The sequence below is a fragment of the Bubalus bubalis genome, chromosome 15 (assembly GCF_019923935.1).
Source record: "Bubalus bubalis isolate 160015118507 breed Murrah chromosome 15, NDDB_SH_1, whole genome shotgun sequence".
NCBI lineage: Eukaryota > Metazoa > Chordata > Mammalia > Artiodactyla > Bovidae > Bubalus > Bubalus bubalis.
Window position 1 is genome coordinate 76,847,400 of NC_059171.1, and position 21,755 is coordinate 76,869,154.

The window sequence follows — 21,755 nt, forward strand, 5'->3', positions numbered from 1 at the left end:
GTCTCAAAGAGTTGGACAGGACTGAGTGACTGAACAACAACAATGCCATCAGCAGGTCAGTGTGCCTTTTGATTCACCTCACTTCTAGCCCCCTGTCCTCCAGCAGAAGTCCCCATGACTGGACTCTTTACCTGCTTCACTCGAGCCCAGAAAATTGAACCCAAATGCCCAAAGGATCCGAGGGTGGCCTGCCAAGGAGCTCAGTGTGACACTGGGAATAGCAGGACCTTCGAGGAGGACAAGAGGAGCGGGAGGAAAACGTTTCCTGGAAAACATTTCCCATTTGTGTGGGAGGAAACGCTCAATCATACAGCGGAATCAATTTCAAGGGCCCAGGTCTTCTCACTCCTATTGACAGGGAGCCATATTTCAGAGTTTCTTTCCTTTTTCTTTCATTTTTAAGCCTATAAAATATGCTTGTGTAGAAAATCCAATTTCCCCTCAGGCAAGAATAAAAGGGTAGCTCTCCACTCACCTAACTGGACGCTCCAATGATTATTCCACCAAGAAAGCTAAAAGCTACTGGTGTTTGCAATAAAGAGGGGCTGCCAACTTCTAATTGATTCTCTCACTCTCCTACCTTCCCTTTCTCTCTCTCTTTTCCTCTCTCTTCAATAAAAAGGATCTAATTTCTGAAAGTGCTAGATTCCAATCTCGTTGACAAGTTTGAGGAAATGGGGCAGAAGACCTGATTCAGACCCCAGCCTCTCTCACCATCTGTGGTTAGCATCCAGCCATGCAGGCAGGTTTCAGGGTTTTATAATCAGGACCCTGTTAACTCTGCTCATGCTGAATTCTTTTCAGAGGCTTTGGCAGAAAAGGCAATGAATCAGGCCACCTGTGCCAAGTAAAGACTGTGGCTCTCCATCTGGTTCTACAAGAACCGAGTCATTAGCCCCTGCAGTTGTGACCTTCAGCACAGCCTGAAAGGAATTCAGGGCAGAGATCAGGAATGAGGCATGCTGTGGTCTGGAAAGACTGGCAGAACAGGCCTTCATATTTTCAGGAGAAAATTTGGTGAACCCCGATTCTTGCATGTTTCCGTACATAGAAAAGCAGTGCGTCTGTGTGCGGGCTAAGTTGTTTCCGTCCTATCCGACTCTCTGTGACCCTTTGGACTGTAGCCTGCCAGGCTCCTCTGTCCAGGAGATTCTCCAGGCATGAATACTGGAGTGGGTTGCCATGCCCTCCTCCAGAGGTCATTTCCTACCCAGGGATCGAACCAGCATCTCTTTGTCTCCTACATTGGCAGGTGGGATCTTTACTACAAGCACCACCTGGGAAGCCCTAGAAAAACAGTAAAATCGTGCAGTTCAGTTCACTCGCTCAGTCCTGTCCAACTGTTTGCGACCCCAGGGACTGAAGCATGCCAGGCATCCCTGTCCATCACCAACTCCTGGAGCTTACTCAAACTCATGTCCATTGAGTCCATGATGCCATCCAACCATCTCATCCTCTGTCATCCCCTGTTCCTCCCACTTTCAATCTTTCTCAGCATCAGGGTCTTTTCAAATGAGTCAGTTCTTCACATCAGGTGGCCAAAGGATTAGAGTTTCAGCTTCAACATCAGTCGTTCCAATGCATATTCAGGACTGACTTCCTTTAGGATGGACTGGTTGGATCTCCTTGCTGTCCAAAGGACTCTCAAGAGTCTTCTCCAACACCACAGTTCAAAAGCATCAATTCTTCGGTGCCCAGCTTTCTTTATAGTCCAATTCTCACATCCATACATGGCTACTGGAAAAACCATAGCCTTGACTAAATGGACCTTTGTTGGCAAAGTAATGTCTCTGCTTTTTAAAATGCTGTCTAGGTTGATCATAGCTTTTCTTCCAAGGAGTAAGTGTCTTTTAATTTCATGACTGCAGTCACCATATGCAGTGATTTTGGAGCCCCCCAAAATAAAGACTTTCACTGTTTTGCTGTTTTCCCATCTATTGGCCATGAAGTGATGGGACCAGATGCCATGATCTTAGTTTTCTGAATGTTGAGCTTTAAGCTAACTGTTTCACTCTCCTCTTTCACTGTCATTAAGAGGCTCTTTAGTTATTCTTCCCTTTCTCCCATAAGGGTGGTGCTAATATGCATATCAGAGGTTATGATATTTCTCCTAGCAATCTTGATTCCAGCTTGTGCTTCATCCAGCCTGGCATTTTGCATGACGTATTCTGCATATAAGTTAAATAAGAAGGGTGACAATATACAGCCTTGATGTGTTCCTTTCCTTATTTGGAACCAGTCTGTTGTTCCATGTCCAGTTCTAACTGTTGCTTCTTACCCTGCATACAAATTTCTCAGGAGGCTGGTAAGGTGGTCTGGTATTCCCATCTCTTAAAGAATTTTCCATAGTTTGTTGTGATCCACATAGTCAAAGGCCTTGGCATAGTCAATAAAATAGAAGTAGATGTTTCTCTGAAACTCTCTTGCTTCTTAAATGATGCAGTGGATGTTGGCAATTTGATGTCTGCTTCCTCTGCCTTTTCTAAAACCAGCCTGTACATCTGGAAGTTCACAGTTTATGTACTGTTGAAACCTGGCTGGAAGAATTTTGAGTGTTATTTTGCTAGCATGTGAGATGATTGCAAATGTGCAATAATTTGAACATTCTTTGGCATTGCCTTTCTTTGGAATTGGAATGAAAACAGACCTTTTCCAGTCCTGTGGCCACTGCTCAGATTTCCAGATTTGCTGGCATATTGAGTGCAACACTTTCACTGCATCATCCTTTAGGATTTGAAATAGCTCAACTGGAATTCCATCACCTCCACTAGCTTCGTTCGTAGTGATGCTTCCTAAGGCCCACTTGACCTCGCATTCCAGGATGTCTGGCTCTAGGTGAGTGATCACACCATCGTGATCATCTGGGCCATGAAGATTTTTTGTACACGTCTTCTGTGTATTGTTGCCACCTCTTCCTAATATCTTCTGCTTCTGCTCTGTCCATACCATTTCTGTTCTTTATTGTGCTCATCTTTGCATGAAATGTTCCCTTGGTATCTCTAATTTTCTTGAAGAGATCTCTAGTCTTTCCCATTGTATTGTTTTCCTCTATTTCTTTGCATTGATCACTGAGGAAGGTTTTCTTATCCCTCTTTGCTATTCTTTAAACTCTGCATTCAAATGGGTATATCTTTCCTTTTCTCCTTTGTCTTTAGTTTCTCTTCTTTTCTCAGCCATTTGTAAGGCCTCATCAGACAACCATTTTACCTTTTTGCATTTTGTTTTCTTGGACATGGTCTTGATCACTGCCTCCTGTACAATGTCACGAACTTCTGTCCATATTTCTTCAGGCACTCGGTCTATCAGATCTAATCCCTTGAATGTGTTTGTCACTTCCACTGTATAATCATAAGGGATTTGATTTAGGTCATATCTGAATGGTCTAGTGTTTTTCCCTACTTTCTTTAAGTCTGAATTTTGCAACAAGGAGTTCATGATCTGAGCCACAGTCAACTCTTGGTCTTGTTTTTGCTGACTGTATAGAGCTTCTCCATCTTTGGCTGCAAAAATATAATCAATCTTATATTGGTATTGACCATCTAGTGATATCAATGTGTAGAGTCTTCTCTTGTTTTGTTGGAAGAGAGTGTTTGCTATGACCAGTGTGTTCTCTTGGCAAAACTCTATTAGCCTTTGCCCTGCTTCATTCTGTACTCCAAGGCCAAATTTGCCTGTTATTCCAGGTGTTTCTTGACTTCCTACTTCTGCATTCCAGTCCCCTATAATGAAAAGGACATCTTTTTTGGGTGTTAGTTCTAGAAGGCCTTGTAGGTCTTCATAGAACCGTTCAACTTCAGTTTCTTCAGCATTACTGGTTGTGGCATAGGCTTGGATTACTATGGTATTGAATGGTTTGCCTTGGAAATGAATAGAGATCATTCTGTCATTTTTGAGGTTGCATCCAAGTACTGCATTTCGAACTCTTGTTGACTATTATGGCTACTCAATTTCTTCTAAGGGATTTTTGCACACAGTAGTAGATATAATGGTCATCTGAGTTAATTCACCTATTCTAGTCCATTTTAGTTCACTGATTCCTGAAATGTCTATGTTCACTGTTGCCATCTCCTGTTTGACCACTTCCAATTTACCTTGATTCACAGACCTAACATTCCAGGTTCTTACACAGTATTATTCTTTACAGCATCAGAGTTTACTTCCATCACCAGTCACATCCACAACTTGGCATTGTTTTTGCTTTGGGTTGGTCTCTTCATTCTTTCTGGAGTTATTTCTCTGATCTCCAGTAGCATATCGGGCACCTACTGACCTGGGGAATTCATCTTTCAGTTTCCTATCTTTTTGGCTTTACATGCTGCTCATGGGATTCTCAAGGCAAGAATACTGAAGTAATTTGCATGTTTTGTCAGAACTCTCCACCATGACCCATCCATCTTGAGTGGCCCTACATGGCATTGCTCATTGTTTCACTGAGTTAGACAAGACTGTGGTCCATTTGATCAGTTTGATTAGTTTTCTGTGACTGTGGTTTTCAGTCTACTCTCTGATAGATAAGGATAAGAGGCTTATGGAAGCTTCCTGATGGGAGAGACTGACTGAGGGGAAAACTGGGTCTTGTTCTAATGAGTCCCCAACTCCAGAGTCTTGGAGCATGCCCATTGTAAATCTCATCTTACATTTGCTCTCATCTATCAGGAAAAGATTAGAAGCCCAAGTGGGATGGTTCTCACAATGTAGAATATCTGCAGAGCTTCAGTTACTGATAGAGTCTCCATGAATCCAAGTTAGGGCTTGTTTCCTGTTATGTCTGATTCCTCATCATTGTCCCAACAAGTCAAGCAAAAATTATTAAATAGAATATCTTCTTTAAAATCATTAAATAAGATATTTTCCTCATGACTAGCAGCAGCATAAGACCCTGTCTCCCAATGAGAGATGCTTCTATGTATGCTACTAAATTTTTGAACTTTCAAACAATTTCAACTTCAGTTAATAGATGACAGATTTTCCTACAGTGCAATAAAAAAGCACATCTATTTTGATGGCTTGTTATATATGTATATAATGTAGCTGTGCTAGAAGCCTTTGTTCAGCTCAGGGACTGATTCAGAAAACTGAAGTCAACAAGCAGCGAGGACACCATACGCCAAGTACGGCAGTCATGGACGAGACAAGGTGCCAAGCAGGCCAGCCCAGAAGGCTATTCATTCTGCCTGGAACTGTGAAGGTGCAGGCAGACTAGAGAAGAGGAGTTAGTATTAGAGATGAAAAGAAGGAAGTCTTACCCTGGGAAGGGCAGAAAAAGCCTCCCCGGTAGAAATGACAGTGTGTGAAAAGGTACAGGGGGGTGATAGTGCCTGATTTGTTGGGAAAATGATGAAGTATCAGGCATAACAGGAAACAAGCCCTAACTTGGATTCCTGGAGACTCCCAGTAACTGCAGCTCTGCAGATAGTCTACATTGTGAGAACCATCCCACTTGGGTTTCTGACCTTTTCCTGATAGGCGAGAGCAAATGTTAGATGAGATTTACAGTGGACATGCTCCAAGGCTCAGGACTGGAGGTGGGGGCTCCTCATGACAGCAGTGTTCCAGAAGGCTCCTCTCTGCTCAGCGACGTGACCCCCAGCTCCCCCCTTACCTAACACTCCAGAATTAGATGTGTCTCTCCCTTTCTTGCCATCACACATGGTTCAGCCTCGGGAAATGAAATTCTACCTGTGTCCCTGTCTCTGACTTAAGTCTTTCTTCCTTGGTGTCTTGGTCTCCATGATAGGTTTTTTGTTTGTTTGGCTTTTTTTTTTTTTCCCAAGTTCCCTAAGCCTCATAGCCATGACCGTTCTCTTATCTAATTAACATCAATTTTGGAACTTGGAAGAGATTTTATTTGGGGAGAAACACTGATATATGAAACTGTTGCAAAATGGGAATTTGGTGAAGCCTCTCTGCTGCTGTCTGTCTCCGCTCTTCTCTCCCTCTTTCTAGTCTGTAGTTTATTTGAAAGTCACCACAGGTTCACTCATACTTTCAGATGTTTCAGGTTGTTTTCAGCGGACTCCTCCAAGAAGGCCTGCCTGAGGGAATGTATGGAATTGGTAAAGAGACGTGGAGTTGACCTAGATGAGCCTTTGCTCTTGTGTCAACCTGATGTCCCATTGTTCTTACAGGTTATTCTAAATTTCCCAATAAGATTCAGATGGACTTAAATGACTAATACATTCAATCAATAAATGTAAGTCTATGGAACTCAATCTATTCAATCTATTTTTAGATAGCAATAACGGCAATATAGAGAAAAAAGCAGCTACTATGTTGGTTTTGTTAGAAAATATAATACAAGTATTTCTTTAGAGCGTACTGATTCTCAATCTCTATAATAAATATTTTTCTTGTATCTCAGTGGTCAATCAAATGAAATGATTCCTTTTATAAACTGTGCTGGGTTTTAATTACAGCTCGATTGCTGGTAGATTGGAACTAAATGCCTTTCACAGCCAGACAATATGTCAGAGCTGGCAGGCACTCTTGACGCAGGTTACCCTGGATCCCTGGCAATCTGTGTCGTGTTGGCCAGAGGCCTGTTCTTGAGCTTGAAGCTTTTATCTTGGCTGCCTGGCCATGGATGGCATGTAAGCCATCTCCCAAGGAATGCAAATCTATATTCATGAATAAAATTCAGTTGTCTGCTTCAGTTCTATGCAGAATTTTCCTAGATAGCCTAAATGTGCATATCAATGGGACCTCATCTGTAGGTTCAAGTTTATTCTTATTCCTGGCCCCAGGGCAAAGTATATCAAGAGCTGGAATGAGTATAGATCTATCATAAGTTTTGGGATCTTGTACGCCTTGGCTAAACCACACATATGTGGCTTCCCAGGGGACACAGTGGTAAAGAATCAGCTTCCAGTGCAGGAGACACAAGAGATGTGGGTTCGATCCCTGGGTCAGGAGGATCCCCTGGAGTGGGAAAAGGCAACCACTCCAGTGTTCTTGCCTGGAGAATTCCATGGACAGAGGAACCTGGCAAGCTACAGTCCATGGGGCTGCAAAGAGTCGAACATGACTGAAGTGACTGGGCATGCATGCACACGCAGAGCATTGCTAGGGACTTGGTGCACTCTCTCTGGGAGGAAGAAAAAAGTCCTTTTCACTTCTAGGTTCTCCTGGCTGGTCTAAGAATTAAATTGATGTGAGGCTAATTAACAGGAAAAAAAGCAAGCAGAAGTACCTGTACACTTTTAATAGCATATACACTTGGGGGAGACCCAGGAAAACTGAGTAAGATGTCAAAATGGCTGAAACTCTCTTGTTAAATACCATCTTCAACTAAAGACAAGAGAGGCTGTTGGGGGTGCTGGTTTGGGACTTTGAAGGCGAGTCAGGCAGATCATGTGGAGACGAAGAAGCAAATGGTGGGCTTGCAGAAACAGTGGCACAGAGTGGACTCTGGTCCTCTAGTCTGGTCTGACTAGTCCCCCACCACGTGCAGCCCATATCCCTGGCAGGCCCATATCTCCATGATGGCTCTATTCCTGAACAGACCCTCTATCCAAATTATTTTAGGCAATTAGTGTGTGTGTGTTAGTCACTCAGTCATGTCTGAGTCTTTGCGACCCCATGGACTGTAGCCCGCCAGGCTCCTCTGCCCATGGGATTTCCCAGGCAAGAATACTGGAGTGGGTTGCCATTCCCTTCTCCAGGGGATCTTCCCAACCCAGGAATTGAACCTGCATCTCCTGCATTGGCAGTTGAGTTCTTTATCATCTGAGCCACTAGGCAATTAGGGAGCAGGCCATAGTTTCTTCCCGAGTCTCTTGGACCTTGATTGTTTTCAGCTCCAAATAATTCACAAGACAAAGAGATATCGGAGGAGGAGATGCAAATTTTCTCCCATACGACACACACGTTGTATTACCAGCACAGCACAGATTTGTAAACCAGACACTGCTGTTCCCATTTTACAGATGAGGGGACTGAGGCTCAATGGGCTTAAGTAAATCCCAGAGAACCACAGTAAGAGGAGGTGCTGAGCTTTATTTAGTGCTTTGTGTTTCCAGCGCTGTCTTGTTTTCATCCTACCTCATGACGTTCCTCGTGGGACATGGCAAAAATTAAAGGTTTTTTGAAGAGGCTGTTACTGATCTATTTTTTTTTTTTTGAATTTTTGCCTGAAAGTAGAAAATTGACTCAGTTCAAGGACAATTATGCCATCTTTGCGACACAGTCTTTGTTCTGAAAAATCAAGGCCATACTCAGCTTGCTTTCCTAGGAGGACAGAAGTCTTACAGCCCATTACCAGCACCAACACAGCAGGAGACACTTACAGCGTTAAGTGTAAGGAAGGGTAATTAAATGTTGGTGCTCACTTTTCTTTCTCTCCCAGAGTTTGTTTCAAGCATGCTGTGCCGTGGGCATCATCTGTCGCCCTGCGGGATGTAGGAGCATCCTGATTTGTTTGGGCTCCTGTTTTGTTTTGGAATTTTGATGCACTACAACAGAACCCTCGGGGTCTGTGCCCTGCTTAGAGACTGTGGGCACAGCTCCTCCAGAAATTTTCTAGCCAGCTCACTGCACCTCCAATGGGTGACAACTGATTTTTAATCCACTCTTCTGTGATTCTTTGCAGAACTCTAAAGTAGCTGAGACCTCTGGTTATTCAGGCCCTAAGTTTTATTCTGTTTTCTAAAGTGTCTATCATGAAATGAATTGTGTCCCCACCTAAATTTCATGTGTTGAAGCCTAATCCTCCAATGTTACTACACTGGGGAGATAGGCCCTTTAGGTAGGTTGTCCTTGTTGTTGTTCTAGTCACTAAGTTGTGTCTGACTCTTTGTGACCCCATGGACTGCGGCCCACCAGCTTCCTCTGTCCATGGGATTTCCCTGTCAAGAATACTGGAGTGGGTTGCCATTTCCTTCTCCAGGAGATCTTCCTGGCCCAGAGAATGAACCCACACCTCCTGTGTTACAGCAGATTCTTTACTGTGAGCCACTTGGGAAGCCCATTTAGGGTGGTAATTAAGGTTAAATGAGGTCATAAGGGTGGGGCATTAATCCAATAAGATCAGTGTCCTTATAGAAAGAGGAAGAGACCCTGGAGAGCTCTCTCTGTCCACGTATGCACAGAAGAAAGGACAGGCAAGGACACAGCATGAAGGTGGCCATATGCAAGGCAGGAAGAGACCTCTTATCAAAAGCTGAGAAATGTATCCCAAGGTCTTTCATGAGTAGAATGTCATAATGTTAAAACATGGGGATTCTAGAGCCAAGAAGGCATAGATTAGAAACATTCACTAACTGGGATATTTTGTCATATCAGTAAATCTCTCTTAGCCTCAATTTTCACATCTATAGAAAAAAAGATAAAAAAACATAGGGGGGTGGATCTTGCCAGAAAATAAGTGCCAGAAAGTATTCCCACTGACATATATGGTAATTCCTGTGAAAGTGACACAGAAGCTGAATGAAAGCATTCCCAACGGTTAGAAATGTAACAATGTCAGCATGAAGAGAAAAAATATATATTTTTGAATAAATATATTATTTAAATATTTGAAGAAATGTTTGAAATAAAATATATTACACCAAGAGAAAAAACATACTATTAACTCAGAGTATAAAAGCAATATCTCTGAGTCCATAGTGATATAAATAAATGATTCAATAAACTAATATATGGAGGAGAAGAGGAAAATCTCCCAGGCAGAAGTCTGAATGATCTATGCCGATACGTTAGTCTCAAGGAGCTAGAGCATAACCCCAACACCTAGAATGTGGGCTGTGCACAGTGGCCTTCTCCTAAAGACTGCAGCATGAGAGGAAAAAGGAAGAGTAACACCACAGTGGAGAGGCCTGATGAAAAATACCACAGCCAAGGACCAAGGTCAATGACAACAGTGACGGCCATGTTGATAATATGCATCATTAACTTAATATTATGAAAATGATATTTTGCCTCTGTGGCCTTCCTCCCCCAAACCCATAACTAATTATGAGAAAAGCATGAGGCCAATCCCAATTAAGGGATCATCTATGTACTAGTTGACCAGTAGTCCTCAAAATTATCAAGGTCATCAAAGAGGAAAAGTCTGAGAAGCAGATATAGTTAAGAGGAGCCTAAGAAGACATGTGACTAGATGTAATTTAATATCCTAGATGGAGTGCTGAGCAGAAAATGAACATTGAAAGTGAAAGTCGCTCAGTGGTATCTGACTCTTTGCACTCCCATGGACTATACAGTCAGTGGAACTCTCCAGGCCAGAATACAGGAGTGGGTAGCCTTTCCTTCCCCAGGTGATCTTCCCAACCCAGGGATCAAACCCAGGTCTTCTGCATTGCAGGTGGATTCATTACTAGCTGAGCCATAAGGGAAGCCCAAGAATACTGGAGTGGGTAGCCTAACCCTTCTCCAGGGGATCTTCCCACCCCAGGAATTGAACCAGGGTCTCCCATATTGCAGGCAGATTCTTTACCAACTGAGCTATCAGGGAAGCCCAAGGAAAACTGAAAAAAAAAAACAAAAACAAAAACAGAACGATGAACTTGGGATTAATAATAATGTTCCCCCAAATTTTGATTAATTGCAAAAAATATACCATTCTAACAAAAGATGTTATATTACTAACATTACTAGGGGAAATTGTGTGCAGAATATACAGGAGCTTTTTGTATTAGATCTGCAGTTCAGTTCAGTTCAGTTTAGTTCACTCTCTCAGTCATGTCCAACTCTTTGAAACCCTATGAACCGCAGAAAGCCAGGCCCCCCGTCCATCACCAACTCCCGGATTCCACCCAAACCTGTGTCCATTGAGTCGGTGATGCCATCGAACCATCTCATCCTCTGTCATCCCCTTCTCCTCCTGCCCTCAATCTTTCCCAGCATCAGGGTCTTTTCAAATGAGTCAGCTCTTTGCATCAGGTGGCCAAAGTATTGGAGTTTCAACTTCAACATCAGTCCTTCCAAAGAACACTCAGGACTGATCTCCTTTAGGATGGACTGGTTGGATCTCCTTGCAGGCCAAGGGACTCTCAAGAGTCTGCTCCAACACCACAGTTCAAAAGCATCAATTCTTCACTGCTCAGCTTTCTTTATAGTCCAACTCTCACATCCATACATGACCACTAGAAAAACCATAGCCTTGACTAGATGGACTTTTGTTGACAAAGCAATGTCTCTGATTGTTAATATGCTGTCTAGATTGGTCATAACTTTCCTTCCAAGGAGTAAGTGTCTTTTAATTTCATGGCTGCAGTCACCATCTGCAGTGATTTTGGAGCCCCCCAAAATAAAGTCTGACACTGTTTCCACTATTTCCCCATCTATTTCCCATGAAGTGATGGGACCAGATGCCATGATCTTCGTTTTCTGAATGTTGAACTTTAAGCCAAAATTTTCACTCTCCTCTTTCACTTTCATCAAGAGGCTTTTAGTTCCTCTTCACTTTCTGCCGTAAGGATGATGTCATCTTCATATCTGAGTTATTGCTATTTCTCCCCGCAATCTCAATTCCAGCTTGTGCTTCCTCCACCCCAGTATTTCTCATGATGTACTCTGCATATAAGTTAAATAAGCAGGGTGACAATATACAGCTTTGATGTACTCCTTTTCCTATTTGGAACCAGTCTGTTGTTCCATGTCCAGTTCTAACTGTTGCTTCCTGACCTGCATACAAATTTCTCAAGAGGCAGATCAGGTGGTCTGGTATTCCCATCTCTTTCAGAATGTTCCACAGTTTATTGTGATCCACACAGTCAAAGGCTTTGGCATAGTCAATAAAGCAGAAGTAGATGTTTTTCTGGAACTCTCTTGCTTTTTCGATGATCCAGCGGATGTTGGCAATTTGATCTCTGGTTCCTCTGCCTTTTCTAAAGCCAGCTTGAACATCTGGAAGTTCACAGTTCATGTATTGCTGAAGCCTGGCTTGGTGAATTTTGAGCATCACTTTACTAGCATGTGAGATGAGTGCAATTAAATCTGTAATTGTTTGTAAATCTAAAAGTGTTCTGAAATGGAAAGTTGTTGTTTTTTTTTTAAGAGGTCTGGTGGAGAGTTTGAGTGCCAGTTAAAAAAGTAAGGACTAAGGACTTCCCTGGTGATCCAGTGGCCAAGACTCTGTTCTCCCAATTCAGGCAGGGGGCCCAGATTCAATCTCAGGGCAGGGAATGTGACCTCATATGCTGAAGCTAAAGATGCCACAAGTCAAACTTAAGACCCATCTCAGTCAAATAAATAAATGAACATTTTTTAAAAGAAGGGCTAAACAGAATGTTTTTTAAAAATTCTTAAAGAGATGGGAATACCAGACCACCTGACCTACCTCTTGAGAAATCTGTATGCAGGTCAGGAAGCAATAGTTAGAACTGGACATGGAACAACAGACTGGTTCCAAATAGGAAAAGGAATACATCAAGGCTGTATATTGTCACCCTGCTTATTTAACTTATATGCAGAATACGTCATGCGAAATGCCGGGCTGGATGAACCACAAGATGGAATCAAGATTGCCAGGAGAAATAGCAATCACCTTAGATAGGCAGCTAACACCACCCTTATGGCAGAAAGCAAAGAAGAACTAAAGAGCCTCTTGATGAAAGTGAAAGAGGAGAGTGAAAAAGTTGGCTTAAAACTCCAGATTCAGAAAACTAAGATCATGGCATCTGGTCCCATCACTTCATGGCAAATAGATGGGGAAACAATGGAAACAGTGACAGACTTCATTTTTTGGGGCTCCCAAATCACTGTAGATGGTAACTGCAACCATTTAATTAAAAGATGCTTGCTCCTTGGAAGAAAAGTTATGACCAGCCTAGACAGCATATTAAAAAGCAGAGACATTACTTTGCCAACAAAGGTCTGTCTAGTGAAAGCTATGGTTTTTCCAGTGGTCATGTATGGATGTGAGAGTTGGACTATAAAGAAAGCTAAGCACCAAAGAATTGATGCTTTTGAACTATGGTGTTGGAGAAAACTCTTGAGAGTCCCTTGGACTTGCAAGGAGATCCAACCAGTCCATCCTAAAGGAAGTCAGTCCTGAATATTCATTGGAAGAATTGATGCTGAAGCTGAAACTCCAATATTTGGGCCACCTGATTCAAAGAACCAACTGATTTGAAAAGATCCTGATGCTGAGAAAGAGTGAATGCAGGAGGGGAAGGGGAAGACAGGATGACATGGTTGGATGGCATCACAAATTCAATGGACATGAGTTTAAGTAAACTCTGGGAGTTGGTGATACACAGGGAGGCCTGGCGTGGTGCATTCCATGGAGTCACAAAGGACAGGCCAGAGCAACTGAACTGAACTGAACTGAAACAAAAGTATTTATTTATAACACTAGTTACATAGGACATATCTAATAAATATCATGATTTAAGTTGGTCATGACAAAGCAGACCCTCAGCACTCATGTGGACAAATCCCAGAGTTGTGAGCCCCTGCAAAATAGGAATGGTGAGCTCTTTCTCTCTGTTACCCCCAAAGCCCCAAAGACTGTTTTTCCTTAATTGGATTATTATCAAATATATTTCCTATTTCTGTTGTCTTTAAAATAAGTGGCCCTAAATATTTGCCACATCTTTTCTTTATAACTTTGACGATGCTGTACCTGAGCCAAATTCATATGTGAATCTTCTCATTTCATCCACATAACAGGCATGATTCATGTGTTGTTACAACTCTCACTTTTTTCATTTTGTATTTATTGCTGTTATAAGATTCTGGAGTATTTATGCATTTTCTAAACCAAAAACTCAGTATAATATTTGAACACAGCTTATAAAAGATGAAGGAAAAATTGATATTTGAATGGAGAAAATGATCAAACAGATGAAATCAACAGCTGCACAACCAAGATGGCAAATGCATTTATCAAAGTGTGCTATTACTTTAAACTCTGTCACTGCGAGCCCCAAAGAAATATGCAAAACATAATACACGCTAGTTCTCTACAGATGGATCGTAAAAGCTTTCAGGTGACACTGCCTGGCTGTCTAAGAATGACTTGCCTAATCAAAAGAGACACCTTCTATTAGAATTAATGACTCAGCACGTGGATTAGAGATTCTATTTAAATTCTCTCCCCTCTTCTTATCCATTCAAGAGACATCTTTAATTTTAGGGCTGAAAATTTATGAATTGAAACTCTGGTTCGTAGATAAGCACTCAACAGTGTTAACAAGTAATATCTTTCTGAGCTATAAAACATTTATTTAAAATCACAAAACAGTCTACCGCAAAATGTTTAGTGCCTATGGAAGCAAAGAATTTCAAAGCTGGTGAATGAAGTGAATTCACTCAAGTGATTGTTTTAGAGTTGGATTATTAAACAAATCTCTTCTTTTCCTTACGTACCATGACATTGATTCTAGAACCCTCTGGTCTTTCTCAATCCTTTGGAGAGAGTGTTATGAATAAGTCATTTGATATACTCAGTATCTGTGTTATAACATGTAAATTCATAGTAAATATCAGCTTAAAGGATTGAATAAACTCCAAGGCCTGACAAATACATGTTAAGAATGACTCTAGCCCAGACACTCCTCCAGGACAGACGGTGCTGTTAGAGACAACAGAAAGGAAATCTCAAGTCTATTTAAGAAGTCCTGTCAGGGGCAGGCATCCTGTTAGATAATCATATTAAATATTTCCTTCGACCCTTACAACAGTTGGGAATGGTAGGTCTCATTATTGCCACTTTATAGATGAAGAAACATGATCAGCAGGATTAAGTCACCTCACCAAACCACACAGCTCTGAAGAGGAGGGATCAGGGTTTTCTGGGGATGGATCACTCCAAAATGTTTGTTCTCATGTTGACAGAAACTCTTGAATCTATGTGAGTTCCATATTTATATGTGTTGCACCTAAACAGATGTTTCTCTAGAAGGCAGTGAAGCAATTTAAAACAAAATTACCATTCAAGGGTGAGATTTACTCCATAAATTTCCATGAATAATTTAATATAGTTGCCTGTTGAAAAACCATGTCATATAATGGAATTTTGAGAATACCAGGGAACTTATTTAATGCAACTGACTCAGTTTACAAACGTGGAAATCAGATTTAAAGAGGACAATTTGTCTATGTGTTATTATCTCTACACAATTTTGGGTGGAGTTGAAAACGCAGGAAAAGCTTACCTCGGTGTTGCTTAATGGCCATATTAGTTTGACAGGGATGACATACCGAGTGCCATAGACTGGGTGGTTTGAGCAATAGAAATGTATTTCCTCACAGCTCCGGGGGCGAGAAATCTGAGATCAAGGTGCCCACAGGGTGAGCTCCTTCCTTCTGAGGGTCTTCAGGGAAAGTTCTTACCCAGGCTTGTCTCATCAGCCTGCAGACAGACTGTCACATGCCCCCGAGTCTCCGCACTGCCTTATCTCATGTGTGTCTGGGTCCCAGTTTCCAGAAAAACCTCATCTTAATTTAATGACTTCTGTGATGACCCTCTCTCCAAATACAGGCACTAGGGTTTGGAACTCAGCATACAGATTTTGGAGGCAAGATGTGGGTGTGGAGTGTGTGAGTGGTAGGAACACATACATTCAGCCTGAGCAGCAGTTTTTGTCTCCGCAGAGTTAACTAGGTGGAACTTTGAACTTCTAGGCTTTCAGTTGCTTCAAAAAACTAAAGAGCTGATCCACAGCTCAACATATATAGATAGATATATATTTTTTTAATATATGTGTATATATCGTAAAAGTTGTTCCATCATGTCCAACTCTTTGTGACCCCATGGACTATAGTCCTTGGAATTCTCCAGGCCAGAATGCTGGAGTGAGTAGCCTTTCCCTTCTCTAGGGGATCTTCCCAACCCAGGGATCGAACCCAGGTCTCCCGCATTGCAGGTAGATTCTTTACCAGCTGAGCCACAAGGGAAGCCTAGACAGATAGATAGATAGATAGATAGATATCTACTTTTTATAGAACAAGAAGATGAGTCATGCCAGGCACCACATCTCACAAAATATGAGAATTTGAAAAATATGAAATTCACAGAGAATTTGAATTCCATCTTTTTCATGGCTCATTTTTTCGTGTAACCCTCCTCCCCTTTTCTTCTTTCAGTGTCTGGGATACTATACTTTTCTCCACTTTAGAGTCAATTCAAATTCCCTTTCTTCTGCTCCATCATTTATGCATGGGTTTCTCTTGCTACAGAGAAATTAAGAACTCCTTATGATTTCAGAACCTTGGCTCCTCATTCTGGGCTAGGTATACTGTGAAAATGATTCATGCAATAAAAAAAATACCCTTTAGATAACGTTTAAAACAATAGAATATTGGAATGTGGAAAGAGCTTCATAGATCTCTAAACACGTCTTCTTTCTTTCACACCTTGGACAAATAAAAAAATAACACTAAGAGACCATTATTTACCAGCTACATGTATCTCGCAATCCATTATTGACAACAGGTCTGAGTGAGATTTTAAATGCCCATGTGTGGGTGTAGGTCTTGAGATATTCAAAGTCACACATTTAGTAAGAGGAACATTTTGAAGGAAAGAACTGTGGTGTTGGAGAAGACTCTTGAGAGTCCCTTGGACTGCAAAGACATCCAACCAGTCCATTCTGAAGGAGATCAGCCCTGGGATTTTTTGGAAGGAATGATGCTAAAGCTGAAACTCCAGTTCTTTGGCCACCTCATGCGAAGAGTTGACTCATTGGAAAAGGCTCTGATGCTGGGAGGGATTGGAAGCAAGAGGAGAAGGGGACGACAGAGGATGAGATGGCTGGATGGCATCACTGACTTGATGGACGTGAGTCTGAGTGAACTCCGGGAGTTGGTGATGGACAGGGAGGCCTGGAGTGCTGCGATTCATGGGGTCGCAAAGAGTCGGACACGACTGAGCGACTGATCTGATCTGATCTGAAAGTGTTGGTTTGACTAACTGCAAAGCCAGGTTTAGGTTTAGGTTTTACACGATTGTTTGATTATTATCTGAGATTTGCAAAGCCATTGACCTACGAGTAATGTTTCTTCTCTGTCTCAGCCCTCAGAGCCCTCCCTGAGACTGTTGGATGTATTCAAGGATAACAACCCCATGGCGCCCCCTCATGTTCTCTGGGATGGGATCCTGTGTTTACTTCCACAGCCATTGTTGCTGACAACAAAGACAGAACCAAACTCAGCCCTCCACTGGGTTTCTCCTAAAAAACACAGCACAGACTTCCTGTCTATTGCAGAACGGTGCTGAAAAATTGGGAGGGGCCATATGAACTATAAAACAAAGTAATTCGAGAAATGCACAAGAAATAGGATAACAAAATCACAACTTATATTAAATTTTAAGATATTCCTAAATTCATAAATCCTTTCAATGCACCATTCCCCTTATACTTCTTCCACCCGTGATCTTTGATTTGGCTCAGAGACAACCAATACTAGCTTCTTCTCCTTTGATCCCTTTTTTCTGCTCATTCATCCCTCTTTTCTCTTGTACTCTCCCCTCTTCGAGGGATAAGCCTTTTTTTTTTTTTTTTTTTTAACTATGTCTCAAGCCACAGGGTCACAAAGAGTTGGACACAACTTAGCAACTGAAAAACAAACCCTAGAGAAATTATTTGCTTTTCCTAAAACCTTGGTAGGCAGATCAGGTGAAGATCTTAAGGGCAAGAAAACATGAAGCTCAGCTGTGCCCTGAAGAGGTTTATCAAGATGACAGGATTTCCTGGGACAGGGCCGGTGGTTATGTGGATAAGGCAATGACATTTTTCTTTAAAAGAACGGTAGAAATTGACTCAGCAAGGTTTTGGACAGGAGAGGAGTTGAGGGGAAGACAGGGCATTTTAGACACAAGAGACCATCTTCCAGAGGAAGCAAAACTTTTCCTAAAGATATCTTTTGCTAAGTTAGTGCTGGATCCCTAGGAAAACTTAAATAATAATAATAGAATCACCAAAAAATGATCTTACACCCCCAGCCCCAAATTCAGGGGCACTTATGACTAAAATAGCTTTTATGAAAAGTCTGGGTGCATCTCCTCCTCCATCACTGTGGTCACCAGCCTGTGTAGTGGGGGAGGGGTGCAGAGCCTCAGGGTACCTCCTCTTTCTTTTCCCATCAGCCAGCACACAATGACCCATGCCCCAGCATGCTTGGCGCATCCTTTGTCTAAACAAGCTCTCTCTGCAGCGTGGACAGTTGAGAGTGTGCTGCCAGGGGCTTATTTTCCTCGGGCTTGTGAAAACCAGCAGAGTTGTCTTGTACTCAACAATTTAGTGTGAAAGACACGGGTGCTATTATCTCTAACGCCTCTGAAAGATTATAATTAAGGGCGACGGCGTTGAAAGAGAATTTCAGATTTTCTCTAGCAACAAGGCTCTAAATTGAGGACGGTACAGTATTCTGGACAATTGAACCTCCACGTAGGCACTCAGTGATAATTGCCATTGATTTAACAGTCTACAGCTCACCCCCTGCATCATAAATTGATTGTAAATGACAAGGGACTAAGATGAACACCTTTTAGGGATAGCATTCTCCTTAAATAAATATCAAAAAAGAGAAACGGTCAATTTTATTGCACTTTGCACCTCCCTCTATCCCATGAAAATCTCACCAGGTGGTTGTAAACTAAAAAAAAATTTTCTCAAAGCAAAGCCAGGTAACCCAGGAGAATCCAGACAGGCCCCATGTCCGGTTGAATGCCAGACATTGTTTAAACCATGGGGAATTCTGCCCTTTCAACCTTGCAGTTTAACAAGGGCTCATGTCTGGAGCAATCATTTGCTTTGGAAGTTTAGAGTAATAATTTGGGTGCAAGATTTGGGTCCAGAAAGCCAGGATTCAAATCCATTTGTTCTTTTATGAGTGTCTATCCTTGGCTAAATTACTTACAAACTTGATTCCTCAGTGCCTCACTTGTCTCCCATTTAAAGGACAAGCCATGATATGAACTGACCTCACAATGAGAGGAAAATTAAATGACTTGCTAATGTGAAGCACTGAGACTGGCATCTCTGCTGGACTGTACATATTAGCTGTTCAAATCAGCTGTGTAATCAGGGAGGCTGAGAGGAAAAGGGGCTGTGATTGATCTCATGCTTAAGGAAAGTATTGCTTATTTAATTTTAAATATTGAATAAGTCATGTAGTCAAAACTCAAAACATATAAAATATATATAAGGAAAAATCTCACTGCTACTCGTGGCTTCTCTCCTCGCCTACAAGAAGTCTGTGACACATTTTTTACATCACCAGGGTTTGGTGTCATTCATTACACAACAATCAGATCAGATCAGTCGCTCAGTCGTGTCCGACTCTTTGCGACCCCATGAATCCCAGCACGCCAGGCCTCCCTGTCCATCACCAACTCCCGGAGTTCACTGAGACTCACGTCCATCGAGTCAGTGATGCCATCCAGCCATCTCATCCTCTAGATAACTAATAAACAAAACCAGGATTTTACACCCAGGTAAGCTGTCCTCAAACTGTTGAAGTCATAGACAGAAACACGAAGCATACAAGCAATCAGAGAGCATTGTCCCCATAAATGTAAGGTGCTTTTCTATAATGACTGGTCTCTCTCTTGTATTAAGTATTGCTAGTCTTATTTTTAACGAATCAGTATTTATGCTGTACATGTTCCTTTCCTAATATCACCAATTGAATGAATTCAGTTGACCAAGAACCCAGTTCAAACTTCAGTTGTGACTCTCTTTTGAAAAGCTACCCTTTTGGATGCCCATGGTAGTAATGAAATAGAGAACATCAAAAGAATCTATGTGTATTATTGTTATTAATACTAGTGATTACAAAAGTGATTTTCATAAGCAATCAAGAACATTGTTGTTCAGTTGCTAAAGCATATTTGACTCCTTGTAACCCCAATGATCTCTATTCGATTCCAAGGCAAAACTTTCACTATCACAGTAATCCAAGTCTGTGGCCTGAAGTCTATGCTGAAGAAGCTGAAGTTGAACAGTTCTATGAAGACCTACAAGGCCTTTTAGAACTAACACCCAAAAAAGATGTCCTTTCCATTAGAGGGGACTGGGATGCAAAAGTAGGAAGAGATCTCTGGAGTAACAAGCAAATTTGCCTTGGAGTATAAAAGGAAGCAGGGCAAAGGCTAATAGAGTTTTGCCAAGAGAATGCACTGGTCATAACAGACACCCTCTTCCAACAACACAAGAGAAGACTCTACACATGGACATCACCAGATGGTCAATACAGAACCAGACTGATTATATTCTTTGCATCCAAAGATGGAGAAGCTCTATATAGTCAGCAAAAACAAGACTGGGAACTGACGATGGCTCAGATCATGAACTCCTTGTTGCAAAATTCACACTGAAATTGAAGAAAGTAGGGAAAACCATCAGGTATGACCGAAATCAAATCCCTTATGATTATACAGTGGAAGTGACAAACAGATTCAGGGACTAGATCTGATGGACAGAGCACCTGATGAACTATGGATGGAGGTTCCTGACGTTGTACAGGAGACAGGGATCAAGACCATCCCCAAGAAAAAGAAATGCAAAAAAGCAAAATGGCTGTCTGAGGAGACCTTACAAATAGCTGAGAAAAGAAGAGAAGCTAAAGGCAAAGCAGAAAAGGAAAGGTATACCTATTTGAGTATAGAGTTCCAAAGAATAGCAAGGAGAGATAAGAAAGCCTTCCTCAGTGATCAGTACAAATAAATAGAGGAAAACAATAGAATGGGAAAGACTAGAGACTATTGTATATCTCTTCAAGAAAATAAGAGATACCAAGGGAACATTTCATGCAAAAATGAGCACAATAAAGGACAGAAGTGGTAGGGACCTAAAAGAAGCAGACGGTATTAAGAAGAGGTGGCAAGAATACACAGAAGAACTGTACAAAAAAAGATCTTCACGACCAAGATAATCATGATAGTATGATCACTCACCTAGAGCCAGATATCCTGGAATGCGAGGACAAGTGGGCCTTAGGAAGCATCACTACCAAAAAAGTTAGTGGAGGTGATGGCATTCCAGTTGCGCTATTTCAAATCCTAAAAGATGATACTGTGAAAGTGCTCTACTCAATATGCCAGAAAATCTGGAAATCTCAGCAGTGGCCACAAGAATGGAAAAGGTCAGTTTTCATTCCAACTCCAAAGAAAGGCAATGCCAAAGAATCTTCAAACTATTGCACATTTGCAATCACCTCACACTCTAGCAAGGTAATGCTCAAAATTCTCCAAGCCAGGCTTCAACACTACCTGAACCGTGAACTTTCAGATGTTCAGGCTGGTTTTAGAAAAGGCAGAGAAACCAGAGATCAAATTGACAACATCTGTTGGATCATCAAAAAAGCAACAGAGTTCCAGAAAAACATCTATTTCTGTTTTATTGACTATGCCAAAGTCTTTGACTATGTGGATCACAACAAATTGTGGAAAATTCTTCAAGAGATGGGAATACCAAAGCACCTGACCTGCCTCTTGAGAAATCTCTATGCAGGTCAGGAAGCAACAGTTAGAACTGGACATGGAACAACAGACTGGTTCCAAATAGGAAAAGGAGTACGTCAAGGCTGTATATTGTCACCCTGCTTATTTAACTTATATGCAGAGTACATCATGAGAAACGCTGGGCTAGAGGGGGCACAAGTTGGAATCAAGATTGCCGGGAGAAATATCAACAACCTCAGATATGCAGATGACACCACGCTTATGGCAGAAAGTGAAGACGAACTAAAGAGTCTCCTGATGAAAGTGAAAGAGGAGAGTGAAAAAGTTGGCTTAAAGCTCAGCATTCAGAAAACTAAGATCATGGCATCTGGTCCCATCACTTCATGGGAAATAGATGGGGAAACAG